Source organism: Pinus tabuliformis, chromosome X (assembly GCF_031772625.1).
Source record: "Pinus tabuliformis cultivar Carrire ecotype Pingquan chromosome X, CPIR1, whole genome shotgun sequence".
NCBI classification, from domain to species: Eukaryota; Viridiplantae; Streptophyta; class Pinopsida; order Pinales; family Pinaceae; genus Pinus; species Pinus tabuliformis.
Genome location: NC_142308.1, coordinates 175744783 through 175759647, shown reverse-complemented (window position 1 = coordinate 175759647; position 14865 = coordinate 175744783).

Sequence of the window (14865 nt, the reverse complement as noted above, 5' to 3'; positions counted from 1 at the left end):
TGAAATCTTTGTATCTGGAGTCATACAACAAAGCCCAATCTCCCGGCTAAAATTGCTTGTCATGGAGATGTTGGTCATGCCACACCTTTCTCTGAAGTTGAACCACTTCTGAGTGAAGGAGGGCCTGCATTCGGTGCTCATCCAGTCCATTCAGCTGGAATAACCTTTCTTGTTGTGCATGGCTGAGATCTAGGTCCAGCTGAGCTGCCATCCTCAACGTGTTGTATTCAAATTCAATGGACAGCAAAGCTTTCTTCCCATAGACCAGCTCATAAGGTGTGAAGCCGGTGGTGGTCTTCCAAGTGGCGTTGTAAGCCCATGTGGCTTCAACCAGGCGATCTGCCCAGTCCCTTCTACTGCTGCTCACCACCTTAGTCAAGATCCCTTCTAATGCTCTATTGGTGACTTCCACCTGCCCATTTGCTTGAGGGTGATAGTGGGTGGAAGTCCTATGCTTGATCTTGTGATGACCTAGTAGATCTTCAACCAGGTTGGAGGTGAACTGGCTCCCTTGATCGGTGACCAGCTCTCTTGGATAGCCAAACTTATAGAAGATGTTTTCTCTTAGGAACTCGGCCACCTTTTCTTCTGTTGCTGCTTTGATTGCTTTGGTCTCTGCCCACTTTGTCAGGTAGTCAGTGCACACATTGATGTAAGACCTTTGCCTCGAAGGAGGGTTGATTGGGCCCACAAAGTCCATACCCCACTTCTCAAATGGCTCAAGAGTCACCTGAGGTTGGAGAGGCATCTCATCCCTTTGGGTCGGTTTCCCCATTCTTTGGCATTGGTCACACTGGCTGACATATCTTCTGACATCTTGATGCAGTGTGGGCCAATAGTAGCCTGCCTGCAGGATTTTGAAGGCAGTTCTCTTTGCTGCAAAATGTCCTCCACAAGGCCCATCATGACAGGTGAGGAGGATATCAAAGACTTCCACCTACCTTACACAACGCCTTAAGATCTGATCGGGGCCAAGCTTGAACAGATTGCCCCTGATCCAAGTAAATGAGGCACTTTTTCTGATGATTCTGCTCTTCTCTCTTGAAGATAGGTGCGGAGGGAACTGTGCTGAAACAAGGTAGTTTACTATATCAACAAACCATGGAGAGAGTACTAAAATAGCAAACAGATGTTCATCGGGCATCTGGTCATCCAATGTTCCATCCTCATCTGCAGACAAATCCAATCTAGATAAAAAGTCAGCAGCAACATTTTCTCTACCTGGTTTGTCAACAATGGTCAAATCAAACTGCTGCAATAAAAGTAACCATCTAATAATACGAGCATTCACATCTGGTTTATTCATTAAATATCTAATTGCAGCATGGTCTGTATGTACAAAGGTTTGATAGCCAGTGATATAATGTCGGAACTTGTTCAGTGCATGGACCACAGCCAAGAATTCTTTCTCAGTTACAGTGTAATTCAGCTCAGCTTTGGACAAGTTTTTGCTAACAAAGTAAATGGCATATGGAAGTTTTTGCTCAACTTGTCCTAAAGCTGCACCTATGGCTTTGTTCGAGGCATCAGTCTGGATGTGGAACGGTAGGGCCCAGTTTGGACCTCTCAGGATTGGGGCTGACACCAACTTGTCCTTCAATTCATTCAAAGCCCTCTGACAATCGTCAGTCCATTTAAACTCCACATCTTTTGCCAACAGGCCAAACAATGGCGAGGCTAGCTTGCTGAAGTCTTTAATGAATCTCCGGTAATATCCTGCTAATCCCAAGAAACTCCGAACATCCCTTACCTTTTGAGGAGGTGGAACCTTCTTGATGAGAGCAATTTTGTTAGGATCCACCTGTAACCCTTGGCAAGAAATGGTATGGCCTAGCACGGTCCCTTCAGTCATTAGGAATTCACATTTTTCAGGACTAAGGGACAATTTCATCTCAATGCATTTGGTTAGGACTTTTCCCAGATTGGACAATGCTTCCTGGAAGTTGGCCCCATAAGGAGTAAAGTCATCCATATAGATTTCCACTGCATCATGGACCAGCTCCGAGAAGATGCTTAAGACAGCTATCTGGAAGGTAGCAGGAGCATTGCATAGCCCAAAGGGAAGGACTTGGTAGGCAAAGGTGCCCCAAGGACAAGTGAAGGTGGTCTTATCTTGGTCTTCCGGGCTGATTTGGATTTGGTTGTACCCGCTAAACCCATCCAGGAAAGAGAAGAACTTCTTTCCTGCCAGTCCATCCAACACTTGATCTATGAAAGGTAGAGGGAAATGGTCTTTCTTGGTAGCTTTGTTCAATTCTCGGTAGTCCACACAGATTCTCCATTTCCCATTTTTCTTGGGAACCAACACCAGAGGGGACACCCATTCACTATCTGAGATGGGGTAGATGGATCCGGCATCCAACAGGTTTTGCAATTCTTCCTTGACAATGTCCTTAAGGGCTGGATTCATTCTCCTCTGGGGTTGCCTAACCGGCTTACAATCCTCTTTGATGTATATGTGATGGGTACAGACCGAAGGATGGACTCCTTTCATCTCCTTATAGCTCCAAGAAAAAGCATCTAGGTGACTGGCCAACAGGCTACACAGCTCCTTTTCCTGGGAAGGAGACAGGGAGGAGCTGATCCTTAACGTTCTCTCAGGGCCGAACTCCACATTCTTGACTCTGGGAGTGACAGGGTTGGTTGTACAAAGATCCACTAAGGTGCTAGCTTGGGCATCCTCCACCAATTTCTCTAAGGATAGTGCACTAGAAGGTGGATTCTGGATCAAGGTCTCGATCAAGTCATCCTCGGTTGGGGGGCTCTTCTAGTGGTATCTAGGGTGCACAGAGGTGCTGAGTACACCTCGTCTTCCTCTCCTTCCTCCAACCAGAGTGGTAAGTCATGCTCTAAGGAGGGTTGGGCAGGAGGGTATAGGACTAGCTGCTTGGACATAGGACCATTTTTGATGGTCATATTTCCTGCACGACAACTTATGTAAGCATCTGCAGTGGCTAACCAAGGCCTTCCCAAAATGAGAGGATATCCAGTAAGCTTTGCCTTGGGTTGCAGAACCAAGAAATCTGCAGGGTATTCCCAAGAGTCGATAGAGACCAAGACATCCTCCACAATCCATTCGGGAGTCATAGTGGAGTGATCTGCTAATTGCAGTACTGTCGAGGTCTTCCTCAAGGAACCCTGAAGATTGAGTTTGAGCATGGTATCCCTGGTCATCACGTTAATGGCAGCCCCCAGATCAATCAAGGTGTGTGGTATGATGGTGCCATTGATGTGGACATCTACTACAGGACTTCCAGGATCTAGGTACTTTGGGTAGATGACTTGTCCTAACATAAGGTCAGACAGTTGTCCTATGACATTGATGGTTGAAGCATCTTTCTTCCGCCTGCCTGGGTGTTTGAAACACTTTTACTTAACCAGTTTGTTGTATATTGGCACATCCTTGATGGCTTGGAGAAGTGGTATTTTCACACACAACTGCTTGAGCTCTCCCAGAAGCTCATCCTCCTCCGGGTTGGGTTGTGTGGTGGCTGTTAGTCTCTCAGGAAAGGGTGGAATAGCCTTTGGTTCACTTTCCTGTTTATCTTCCTCATCCTCTGGGGGAGGAGGTTGGCGATCTGGTAGAGTCTTTCCAGATCGAAGATTGATCTCCTGGATCTCCACAGCATAGGTAGGGCATGAGGTTTCCCCAGTGTATACCTGCTGGGCCTGTCTATTGTTGGGGTTTGGGTTCGGTTGAGCAGGCATTTGAGGTTGCCTTGGAGGAGCAGGAGGTAATGGCTGAGGTTGAACTGGTGGTGGAGGCAAAATGGCGGGAGGAGTATTGTACTGGGGCCTCCACCCCGACTGAGGTGCATTCCACTGAGGCTGTGGCTGGGCATGTGAATGATATGAATGAGAAGTAGGTTGAGTAGGGTACTGAGGTGGATAAGACCATGGAGGAGGCATGGACCAGGAAGGATGAGCAGGGGGACCCCAGGAAGGCATAGGAGTCGATTGGTTGGGGCTGTAATAAGCTTGAGGTGCCCCTTGCATTCCCTGCTGATAAGGTCTAGATCCTTGTGGCCTCCTTTGGTTGATGAAATAGAGAGGTTCAGTGGGGGCTTTTGTCCCTTGGTACATGGATTTAAACCCAGGTAAGGTTGGACACTGATTTGTGGGATGGTCCTCCTCACAAACGAAACATACTTCAACCGAATGCAATGGGCATTCGTTCTTAGGGTGTCTCCTTGTGCACCTAGGGCAGAAGACAGCCAAGGCTCTCTCAGCTTCTTCTTTCTTCTGCTAGATCCTGAATGTGTCCAGCTGCATGGCAATGGTCTGTCTCACCTCACTCTTAAGATCTTCTAATTGATTTGCAAGCTCATGTTTGGAGAAAGGGACACTAGTTGAGAGGAGGTTTCCTCTACCTCGTTTCCGTGCTGCCCTGGAGTGGTTTCTAAACACAGTCTTGATGTCCTCATAAGGCAGTTGGTAAATGTCCGCCCCAGCTAACATGTGAAGGGTATCTAAGAGGTCTTCAGGGACTCCTCAGAGAAGGACCAACTTGAGGGATTCAGGGTCAAGTGTGCACCTGGCCCGCTTATAGCTAAGTTGGAACCTCTCCTCATAATCCTCTAAGGACTCATCATTTCCCATGGTCATCCGAAAGATTTCTCCCTTGGTTTCCTTGGACCTACAGTAATCCCGGTACTTGGTATTGAAAGCTTGCTGCATCTCAGCCCAAGTAGTGATACTATTCCCAGGTAAGCCCATGAACCAGCGTAATGCTGCATCCTTAAGAGTTGAAGGGAAGAGTTTCAGCTTTTGCTCATCTTCAGTATAGTCATAGGTTCTACAAAGGACAACAAACTCAAACAGGAAGGTATCAGGATCTTCAGTAGTCAGTCCATGGAAGTGAGGTAAAGTAGAGGGGCTAATGTTCTTCATTTTCATCTCTCCATTGGTCTCTCGGATGGGGAAGGCACCTTCTATTCTCTCATCTTCTCCTCTATTGTCAGCCATAGCTTCAGATGGAGTGGTCTCTAACTCTTCTTCTTCTATAGGAACTTTGTATATCTCGGGATGTTCACCTATAGGTTCTTCTGGGTCACTGTCACCAAAGAAGAGAGAAGGGTGACTCAGTGATGTGGTGGGGGTGTTGGGTAGGAATTTGCCTGATTTATCTCGGTTTCTACGAGTCATGAAATGGAAAAGACTTTTTTTTTTTTGTTTTGATTGCTTTTGCTTTTTTTCTTTGGTACCTGCAAAACTGAAACAGATTGATCTACAACTAACTATCTTACTGAAATGAAGATGCAAAATTGAATTGAAGGCAGGAAAGAACTAGTCTACTTTGCTCAAATGAAATTGCAGGAATGGAAATGCTAATCTACGCTTGCAGAATTGAAATTGCAGAATTGAAAGGCTATTCTAGGAAAGCAGGAAATGCTAATCTATGAAAGCAGGAAATGTCTATGCTACTTTTGCAGAATGGAAATGAAATAAACTACTGAGCAGAAGGCAAGAGTAAGAAAATAGAAGAAAAGCAACAATTACTAATACTCTGACGCTTCCCTAGCAACGGCGCCAAAAATATGGTGGGCTCCAGTATTGTAGCAATAATGCTACAACTCCTGGGGCTTCCTATCTCTAATTTTATCAACCCGGTAGTTCGTACAAACTTGGAAGCGACGATGTTGTATGCACAAGTACTAGCTCTTGTCGCAGCTGTCACTTGGTCAGCTGGCACAAGTCCGCTAGGGCTCAAGCCAACTTCTATATGCTCTCAGAAGAAGCTTTCTAAATGATGGACAAAGGCTATCTCAAAGGAAATTAATGTACTTTTCAAAAATGAACTGAAAGCCAACCAAAACATGGAAACCCTAGTAAACCCTAATCTGACTAGCTTAATCTCTATGATGCAATGGTGGGAGTGCAAGTGTTTAAGAATGATGCCATTACTGCTAGTGATATGAAATGCATGAACTTAAACTACTTCCATTGAAAAGAACATTGTTTTTGTATTTTTGCTTAAGTGGTTGGAGTGATTATGGTTTTGTTTCTTATTAGGGTTTGGCTGTGCAGAGGTGGTGCGAAGGGAGAGAAAGCTTGGGAAAGGTCAGGAGGGCTAGGAGAGGTCCCAGGGGATCCCTAGCATCAGTCCACATAAGTCCACAACGTTCAGGTGCCCGGCAACCGAGTTTACAGGCTTCTACAGGATGTCTGCAGGGGATCCTACAGGAAACTCAGGAATTCTACAGGAAGTCTGCTAACTTCTACAGGATGTTCTACCATGGGAGTTTTGGGTGATGGTGAAGTGAGGAAGTGGTATGGGTGGATAGGTAAGATGGAGATGGAGCTTGTGATGGCTCAGGGGCAGAGAAATAAGATGGAGAAAGAGTGCACGAAGTTGGTTGGTGGATAGAAGGATGGAAACAACGAAAGGTCAAGAAAAGGGAGCTACGTGGGCAATGGAAGAGTTGGAAGGTAAACGAGCTGAACAGAGGTCGAGTAGGTGGCTTTAGGCGTGGTTAAGAAGAAGAAGAAGGAAATGGAATGATACTGAGCAGTGTAAAGAAAACAAATTGCTTATGTCTTGCACCAAAAACGAGAATCCATTAACCTGTGCTACCTGTGCTATTAAACCAATGAACAACAATGTAAATCGTGAAGAGAAGTCATGCATGGAGTTGGAATGAAGAAGTATGGCTCAAGATCATAATGCATGGATGGATCTATGATTAAAATGACTGTGTTGCAGCTTGCATAAAAGTAAAAAAAGACTGCGTTTTTTGGTGGTTGGTACAGACTGCACCCCAACCTCTAAACAAGATGGCAGTGAAGGAACTATCAACCTTTTCTTGGAGCTCCAATGAATTACAATCCTCCTATTCTAACCTAAGCAACTGAAAGTGATTTAACCATAAGCTAATCCTACTCAATCTCATTAAAGAAATCAAATCAGCAGACTATGTTCTTGAAATGCATGTCAAAACAAAGAGATAAAGTGCTGAAAAGAAAGGCAAATAACACTACAAAGAAGAGGAGGTCTATTGCTCTCAGGTTGGGCCCTAACCTAAGAGCTATAGCTCCCTTAAAAGCTCAGAATTAGATCCAAATCTGCTTGCCTTTATTCATAATCAAGAGTCTAATGTCATGCCAAAACTGGCTTACAAAAACAAACACCGAGCTGTAGCTCGTGCTCAGAAATTACAATATTAGTTCAAAAGTTCAAAAAGCTCCTATCAAAGGCTACGGCCTTCATATTTATACACAATGAAGATCAAGCTGGCTTCCTCCATTCGTGGAGCTTGGCTGTCCAATTGAAAGTCAAACTGCTGATCCTGTAGAATCCGTTGGCTGCCTTTAAGCTCAGTGGGGAGAGCTGTTGGAGCTCGGAGTTAAGGTGAAAATCACGAGGAAGGTCATCAAGACTGTGGACAACCTCCCTATGAACCCGTAATGTCACCTTTGCTGTCTCCTTGTCTCCATTTGCGTGGTCTTTTGCTCTCTTTAATGCCAAAAACCTGAAATCATCATGTATTAGTCACATAGATATAATGCCTGCCCTTCTTCCTACAAATAACACGAATATACTAAGAAATGAATGCATAAGTGATAAAAGATGAATGGTTGAGCAAGGTAAGTAGGCCAAATGAGCCCAAATTGTACCAAAAATTGGGGCTCATCACCTATCGTTGGGTTGTAATGTGGTATATGACCACTTCCGAAAGGAAAACCCTGGAATGAAGCCGATCCACCCATCATGGATGTGGCAGCACTAAACCGAACTGATGGAATACCCTCTGAATGGGTGACAAATGGGAAGAATCCAGAACCAAAAGCATTGGTTTGGGCATTTCCACTCGTGGACGGAATGAAGGTAGACCCAACTAAAGATGTGCTAGAAAAAGATCGAAACAAACAAGCAAAGGAGATGGAAATTGTTCCTCCCCCTTGCACCGATGTTGGAGTCTGCATAGTCGTAGCACTTGTAGTAGAATCCATGCTTCCAGTAGTGGTCATCGATGGTAAGCACGTAGCGTAACCTGGACTTGACGGTCTATGCATCGGAGTCCCAACGTATTGTAATACGTCCGGATGACTAGATGGTAGGGGAGAATTCAGAGCCGCTAATGACTCTGAGAGTTCTTCTACCTCTATGTTATTCTCCGCTTGAAAGAGAACTCGAGAAAGAACTGGAGTGTTCCTCTCTTGTTCTGTGGAAGTGCCAGGCCTTGCTTGAACACTAATTCCCCCGAGAGGAGGATCAATCCTCGATGCGTCAACTACCATGGGATGAAACCCACCAACAATATTACCTCTGCGCCTTCTAGGAGAAGGCTCTAAACTTGGTGGTGAAAGACCACGAAGTCTTCGAGACCGTCTAGGTGATCGGTCAACCACTTTGAATTTTTTGTTAAGATCTAACTAAAGACTCAAAAAATTGAAAGCTAGGCCAACTAAGAGCACAGAGCACACAATATAAAGTCCCTAAAAATATCAGCCAGTCAAAACAACTTCCAATTATTTCCGCTCCGGGTGATTAAGACCGGACACCAAAATACAAGAAAGTGAATTAAGGGGCCTTCCGAAGATAGTCTGGGATGATGAGGGCGCAGTCCTATCAGCGAAGGTAATAGAGGAAGTTACGTTGACCTCCTAACAATAGCCTACACTGGTGCAAGCCCCCAAGCTTCGCAAGGGTGCCCTCCAGTAGTACCGTTGAGAGTGATGCAACACCGACCTCAGGTGCCACGGGATTCCCCTCCGCAACCACCTGTGTAGATCCCTAGGAGCAACAACTATGGATACCAACTCGTCGCAGAAGCCAGGCGGAACAGTCTTGAGGTAAGTTCGGACAAGTAGGAGAGGGGGTATCTCTCTTCCCTATCTTCACAGACCCTCGTGCTTAACTCCCAGATCCGGAGCTTTGCTGGTCTTCCTGACACTATTGGATTTTCACTCGCTATTCAGATTCCTATGTTTGACGTTTAAATGGCCTTGGAGAGTTAACTCTCCACTCGCCTAATCCAAGGCCCTAAAATCCTAAAACTTGTTGGTGTATCTAACTTAAAAAAAAGTTTTAGTGAATTTTAATTAGCACTTGATTTTAAAATAGGCTGTTCTTTAAGTCACGGGATAACGGAAGTGAAACTAGTGGTGTTTTTGATGCAAAAGAAATTAATCAAAACCTAACTACATGCACATGCACTTGTTTTCATTTTTCGATGAAAAGCAATTTCTACAAGGTTCAGGGGAACTTCTAATAAAACAAATTTTTCTTTTCTTTTCGTTAATTCACGCTTCACACTCACAAAAGTTAACAAAGCTATGTATGCCTAAAAAGATATGCAAATCTATCCTAATGCAACAAATATATGCTGATGCAAGATTCAAAACTACTCTAAAAACAAGAAATGAAAGTTGCTTGCTTATCAATTTTTATTTTGCCACTTAAAATGTCTAGATGGAATATGATATGCTACCATTCATTTCGTCTAAACACTAAAAACAAGTTCCAAGGCAAACATAAAGCACTTTCATTCACTAAAAGGAAACCAAATTAAAACAAAGTTCAAGAAAGCAAAACTAAGTTTTTCAAAAAGTTTTCTTCAAAAACAACAACAAAAAAGTCTGTTCAACAATTCTCTCAACAAGACTGAAACTTTGTGACTGAAGAATAGGCAACAAACACTTTTGCAAGTTGACACCACACAATGGATGAAAACTCAACAAAAAGAAATTTTTTTAAGGATGCTCTTAACAATCAAAATCAACAATGAAAGCTTTGGCAACAAAGACCAAAAAGATCAAAAGACAAATTTCAAGAAAGTGTCAATCAACAACTTTCATGAAACAAAGAAGTGGATGGTCACAAAAAGTGGTTTTGTCAAGCAAACAAAAAATCACCAGAAGCAAGATTTAACACAAAGATTGAGATCAATCTTCCTACCCTGATGAATCAGAGCAGCCAAGATTCCTAGCAAGAAATCTTGCGTGCTTTAGCAAAAATGATGACGCTTGCAATAACAAAAATAAGACCAATACCCCTTACAATCAGAGAGAATTTGGAACAAGATGCTTGCTGTAAAACAAACAATTGATACTGGAAAATGACTGTTTCAGACTGATTCAAACTACCAGACAGACCTTCAGAGATAAAAAGATTTAAAAATCTTGAAAATTGCTATATATACGCGATTGTACTAATGTACAGACTGCGTGTATACGCGACTGTAACTAAGGAAACCTGTGTATACGTGGGTTCACTTAAGGAAACATGCGTATATACACCTCTGTAACTAAGAAAAATAGCATATATAAAAGGTTTCAAGAAAAATAAAAAACAAACTGAAGAAACTGGAAAAACTTAGAATTCAAGAACAGACCACACAGCAACAGCAAGCAAACAGGCAGCTGAGCCCTGATTGGCTTGAAAACACCCAAACTAGGAACAACAAGAGTGTTGTCCCCAGTGGAGTTGCCAATTCTTTTGAGGGAAATGTTCCCCTAGGGCTTTTGGGTTGAAACCCTAGGAGACTGAAAGTTGTCTATATAGAGAAACACACATTCACACAACCATTATACTATTATGAGCAAATTCTATGATAAGGGAACGTACCTTAGGTCCTACATTTGAGAACGTCCTCAAGGGTCCAAACCCTTCCTCAAGTTCCTCTTGCTCCTTTGTCTTGCCAAACAACCAATTCCAAAGAACACAACAATATATGGACAAAAACTTATAAAGAAACCATCCTCATGTTATAAAGAAAGGTAGTTAGTTATGAAATATAAACAACCATTCACATATGAATTCTAACATGAATATCATAAACATAAAGAAGATTCATATCAGGAACCAAGACATGTGTTTCTTTTATTATAGACAAATAAAGTATAGAAAACGAATAATTTCACCTGAGTCACCTTCCGCAGGCTCCAAGCAAAGCTTCCTTCTGGATTCGTCCAACCTCAAGCCTTTAACAAACTCCTTCCATGACCTTCTCCATGATGTCACAAGTAATGGATGAACATCAACACATAAGGAAACAAGGGTTTCCTGTACAAATGGGGGAAGTGTAGAAGGCACAAGGGTCTTCAGACCTGGTCAGGGGAAAAATCTCAGCATAATAACCTTTCTCTCTCTTCTCTCCTCCCTTAGGCCTTCCCATTGAGGTCTTTTTATACCTCTCCCAAAGTAGTTTTTTATTTGGGAGTTGGTTGGGAATAGTTGGGCCACGGGCACTAACAGGTGATCAGCAGGTAAAACCTGCGATCTCTGCCCGAAATTAAGGAGTTTTATATTTTTTTAAGTGTTTAATACATATACGTGGGTTGGGTATATGCCTACCCGCGTATATAAGCGTTTAACTCAGGGAAATGTCGCGTATAAGGGATAAAACATTGTTTTTTAAATTTTAGGACCAGGTCTGGAAGGAGGGGTTGCCCTAGGCCATGAGTGCGGCATCACAAACCATAAGAGTGAGATTTGGAGCTATAACACTAGGCTAGAGACATGTTCCGGCATTGTAAAACAAAGCAACTATTGTTAACTTGTCGGCAATACATCCTAAGTGTGATACCTCATTCCACGTACATGAGTATATCGTATCTTGTCCACGTACCTTCGGGTATATAGGGCGGTGTTACAGTACATAAAGTATATGGGAATTCTCTCATTGTATGTTTCTGCATTAGACAATGCTTATACAGATCGGGCCTCCACGTACTTTCGCATATATATGGGAGGAAAACACTAGGTTGTTATCCATCCTTAGGTAACTGAGTCGGATGCCTTGTACATTTTGATACACCGAACATAACATTCGAGGAGATTGCCTGCCTGTACTTCTCAGTTTGCCTGGAGGTATTTTGCAGTTCACAGTTCCTTGGTAAACCTTTTGCCTAGATTATCCTTCTTTTGTTTTGTTATGTTACTTTGATTAAAACAAAGTTAATTGACTGCTAATAAAATCCTCCATGCTCACTCCTTAGTTGATCTTAGTTTGAAACATATGGCGATAAATCCAGAGTCCATCGATCAAGGAATTCCTTTTGATGGGAATCCTAGTCCTTTTCCTCCTTTTGAAAATATTGGTGCTCCTTATATGGCTACATTATCCCTACCAGGATTTACCATTGGCTTACCAGTATGGTTGTTTTTAATCTCCTTGGTTCAAAATGTCATGATTTCTCTGCAATCGAGTACTCCAACTGGAAAAAATCAACCTCTAGTTGATCCTAAAGTTGACCCTTTGCCTTCCTCCTCAGTTGTTTCTTCCTCCCCTTCTTCGTCTTCGCATGGAGAAAGTATTGGTACTAGTAACCAGGTGGCTAAGAAGAAGAAGAAAGGGAAGAAGAAGAAGAAGAAGAAGCAAATTTAGCAGAGGGGAAACCAAGCAACCATTGCTTTGAATGCAAAATCTGATGAGAAACCATCTGTCAAGCCTCACAAAGTTCGATATCCATGCAAACTTTGTGCAGGAGACCATCTTCTTCGAAATTGTTCTGGTATTCCTCAGATATTAGAAGAATGGTCTTCCCGTTCACATCATCTTGTGTCATCAACTTCTAGAGATCACGCTAGTGGCACATCATCAACTAGTGGTAGTAAAGTTCATTGAAAGAAGGGTAAAATTAAGTTTCCCTGTAGGTTATGTGAAGGGAATCACCCCATTCACCTTTGTCCCTATTTGGATGAAGCCAAAAAAGTGTTGGATAACCGTCCCGCTTCTTCGCAATGACTTCCATCTAGTTACTGGAGACTCTCCATTAATCATTCATTAGTTGATGATTTCACTGACTCAAATCAACCGTCGGTCAAACCCACTCTCTATGAAAGTGAATCCTATGAGTCTATACCTGACCCAAATCAATAGGTCGAGGTAACAATTGACCCGATTTCAACTTCAGTTAATTGTACCTTTCTCGAAGTGAGTGAGTATGATGCCACTCAGGTTCTTTTTGTTTCTTTAGGTTCCAATGAGCTTGGGAGTAATCCTCCTATTCCATCAAGACAGGAGGAAAATCCTCCCATTCTCGTAACTCAAGGGGATAATTCTCCTATTTATACGATACCCCCTGCAAGTAGTCTGGTCACTTCCTTTGATTGGAATCAACTGGTAGGATGTCATCTTCCTTCTTATGTGCCTTTCCAGATCATAGTACAGGTTTGTAATATGATTGTATCTGCCACTATTATAGATGAAGGTGCATTTGTGAGTATCATTTCCTCTACTGCTTGGAAAGTGCTCTGTTTGCCACCACTTGTGCCTGTTACCTAGAATCTGTTGGCTTTTAACAGAGGAACCAGTCGACCATTAGGGATCCTTCCTCAGTTTCCTATTACTTTGGGAGGAAAAATCATTTATCTAAATGTGATGGCAATCCCAGGCCCTTTAGATTACAATTTACTTCTTGGGTGTGACCATGTTTATGACATGGGAGCTATTGTTTCAACACTCTTTCGAGTGATGTGTTTCCCACATGAAGACAGAATTGTCACAGTTGATCAGCTTTCATTTCCCGGTCCAAATATGGCTTCCAGTCAACCATCTTCCCTAAATGATCCTTTTGTACCAATGGTATCATCCCCGCCATGGTTTAATTATGTGGCAACCAATTCCATGCATACATCAACAGACGATCAATTCCATGATGTTGTACATTATGTATTGGGGGCATTAGAACCAGATCTCTCCTTCCAAAGCATTGTTCTTCCATCAAATCAAAAACTCTTGGAAGTCATGACCTCCTATAATGGGTCGTGAAAAAAAAGGAATATGAGGATAGTTCTTTTACTGTGTCAACCTCATTAAAAAATGAAACAACTCCCATGAGGACAATTCCTTGTCTTGTGTCAACCTCGTTAAAAAATGAAACCAAGAATATGAGGAGAGTTCCTTGTCTTGTGTCAACCTCCTTATTAAATGAAACCAAGGATATGAGGATAGTTTTTTGTCTTGTGCCAACCTCATTAAAAAATGAAACCAAGAATATGAGCATAGTTCCTTGTCTTGTGTCAAGCTCATTAAAAAATGAAACAAGGAAAATGAGGATAGTTCTTTTACTGTGTCAACCTCATTAAAAAATGAAATATCTCCCATGAGCATAGTCTCCTGTCTTGTGTCAAGATCATTAAAAAATGAAACAAGGAGTATGAGCATAGTTCCTTGTCTTGTGTCAAGCTCATTAAAAAATGAAACAAAGTCCCCTGGAGCAAAGTTCCAATTTGAGTCTTTGATTAGATCTCGTAAAATCCCAGTCGAGTCTTTCACTTGATCTCGTAAATGAACCTTCATTCCGTCCACCTGATAGCCATGAATAGTCTACTTAGGTGAATGTAATGAAGCTTGGGGGGCATGCACCTAGTGGTAAATCTAAGTTTCCCTGTAGGATATGTGAAGGGAATCACCCCATTCACCTTTGTACCTATCTGGATGAAGCTAAAAAGGTGTTGGATAACCGTCCTGCTTCACTGTAGTGACTTCCATCTAGTTACAAGAGACTCTCCCTTTCATCATGCTGGGGGCATGTAAACCAGTCTCAAGCATAGTTCTTCATTTCAAGATTGTGTAAAAATGAAACTGAATTCAAGCATAGTTCTTCATTTCAAGCTTGTGTAAAAATGAAATTGAATTCAATCATAGTTCTTCATTTTAAGCTTGTGTAAAAATGAAACTGAATCCAAGCATAGTTTTCCGTTTCAAGCTTGTGTAAACATCAAAAATGAATCCAAGCATAGTTCCCTATGGTTAAAGCTTGTCTAAAAATGAACCCATTTCCATTTTAACCCTCATGATTGCCATTCTATCAACCTCTTTCTCCAGACGAGCCTTGGTTTTTCTCCTTCCATCGTCACTATCTGCTTGGCCGATCATATGCTTTCACTTGGTTGTTTTACCCTTTTTGAGGAATATT